The sequence below is a fragment of the Tasmannia lanceolata genome, unplaced genomic scaffold (assembly GCF_043159265.1).
Source record: "Tasmannia lanceolata isolate RefF3 unplaced genomic scaffold, GAP_Taslan_0.1 ptg000198l, whole genome shotgun sequence".
NCBI classification, from domain to species: Eukaryota; Viridiplantae; Streptophyta; class Magnoliopsida; order Canellales; family Winteraceae; genus Tasmannia; species Tasmannia lanceolata.
Genome location: NW_027518874.1, coordinates 1 through 2,500, shown reverse-complemented (window position 1 = coordinate 2,500; position 2,500 = coordinate 1).

The following is a 2,500-nucleotide window of genomic DNA, read 5'->3' as shown; positions in this document are numbered from 1 at the left end:
CTGAAATTTCACCTCTCCCATCAATAGGTTTAGCCAGAGCATTTATAACACGACCTAAATAAGCCTCGCTCACTGGTATCTGAGCAATTCTTCCTGTTGCTTTTACAGAACTTCCCTCTTGTATCATCAAACCGTCACCCATTAATACAACACCAACATTATTTGATTCCAAATTCAGAGCAATGCCTACGGTACCCTCTTCAAATTCTACTAATTCCCCTGCCATTACTTGATCAAGACCATGAATACGAGCAATACCGTCGCCTACTTGAAGTACGGTGCCGGTATTCACAATCGTGACTTCTCTATTATATTGTTCAATACGTTCACGGATAATATTACTAATTTCGTCGACTCGAAGGGTTACCATTAGTGTCTCTTAATTCTTTTTCGGAAGCAAAGCGAGAAAAAAAAATAATGCCTACAGTGGAAGGGCTAATCAGTTATTTCTTTCATGGCCCCGAGCATGCCAATATTAGCACTGATGGTGCGTAAATGTAACTCACTGTTCAAACAACTATTCAGAGTTCCTAGAGCTCCTTGTAAGGCTTGCTGGAACACTCGTTGTCGTACCTGATTGATTGCTCGTTGTTCTTCAAAACTAATGGTTTCATTTTTGAAATTTTCTAATCGTTCCAAATTATTATAAGTAGCATTAATCAAATTCTCTTTTTCTCGTTCTATCTCAGAGTATCCATTCATTCTAAACTCATCTGCTTCCATTTCCACTTTCCGTAAGCGAGCCCGGGCTTTTTCGAGCTGCTCAATGGCTCTTCCACGTAGTTCTTCTGAATTTCGAATAGTACTCAAGATCCTCTGTTTTCGATTATCTAATAAATCACTTAATGAAAGTAGATTATCTTCCCATTCATTTCACAACTAAACTTCCATGATCTCTTCCCGAACCAAACATGAATCTTTCAATTCATTTGGCTCTCACGCTCAGTTACTTAATGGGCATTCCCATATCTTTTAATGTAATGAGCCTGCCCTCTCTTCTCTGTTCGTATTCCACGATATCGAAACTGATACAAGACCAGAACAGAATATTCGGAGGACTCTTCCGACCAGACAAAAAATCTGTAATTGTCAGCAAAGTTGTTTATTTTTTTTTTTATTTATTATTTTATGAATTTTTCATTTTTTTTTTTCTTCAAATCCAAAGAATTCTTCTTATTTTATACACAGGCCGTCGATTTAGCGTTGGATACAAAAAGGGGGCGAGGCACCCATTTGTTTTTTTTTTTCATTTTTCAATAAATGGTTCAAATCATTTTATTGATATGAGTGTTCTATATCAGATAAATTGCCAACTATTCTATTCATTTTTAAACCATATCCGTACTAACGTAGTGGTAGAAAGAGTACCATGTTGTGCCTGGACTTCAAACGGTTTAGCTTTAACCATGTTAATGGTCCCACATTATTGGTTGATAGAGAATCAAAGTCGATTTACCAATGAGTCACGAAATGCTATGGTTCTTACATATGATTTCTGAATTTATTCAGAAGTAATTCGTTGAGATCGTGCACCTTTCTTTCCTAGTTATAACTTTCCTATTTATAAATAAATAAGTAAATAAGTGCAGCTGGTTGGATCCAGCCTATTCTTGAAATACACAACTCGCACACACTCCCTTTCCAAAAAAGATCAATACACCAAGCACTACACTTAGATTTATTGGATTTGTTGCTAAAATATCGGTATTAAGCCCGAAACTCCCGGCGTATGACCAGTGACCCAAGGAAACGAAAGAATCGGTTACATTTTTCATATGCTCTCCTCTTATAGATAGGACTAACAAAATTAATTGAACAGAGTTTTCTTTATTGTATAATTTCGCCCCACTTTTGATTGATTTCTTTTTATTTATTTACTTATTTATAAATATGAATTTATTTATAAAATAGATTCATTTCATTTTGAAATTTCATTTATTCTTTATTATTATTTCAATTGAAGTTCCCAATCCAATAAAATACTTATTAATATGAGGTCCCGGGTCTCATGCCAATTGCGAAATACCTCGTTTGTTACAACGCTTCCTAAAAGTGAAAAAAAAAAAAGGGTTCCATTAAGGATGGAAAGGAAGAAAGCGAGTGGATCTACTAATTCCTCATCCTCAAATCAGCCTTTTCCCTGGGGTGGGGTATTGTCTCAACGAATAAGTGGTTGTAGGAGTAAAGTGTTGATATAATTCGAAGAAGCAAGCGGCAAGTTCACGGCAATCAAATAAGAAAAAAATAAGTACGTATTTTTCACATTTATAGGATTAAACAAAAGGATTCGCAAATAAAAGCGCTAATGCCACGACCAGTCCGTAAATTGTTAAAGCTTCCATAAAAGCCAGACTAAGCAATAAAGTACCTCGTATTTTACCCTCTGCTTCTGGTTGTCTCGCAATACCTTCTACAGCTTGGCCCGCAGCAGTACCTTGACCAACTCCAGGTCCAATTGAAGCAAGCCCTACGGCCAATCCAGCAGCAATAACGGAAGCGG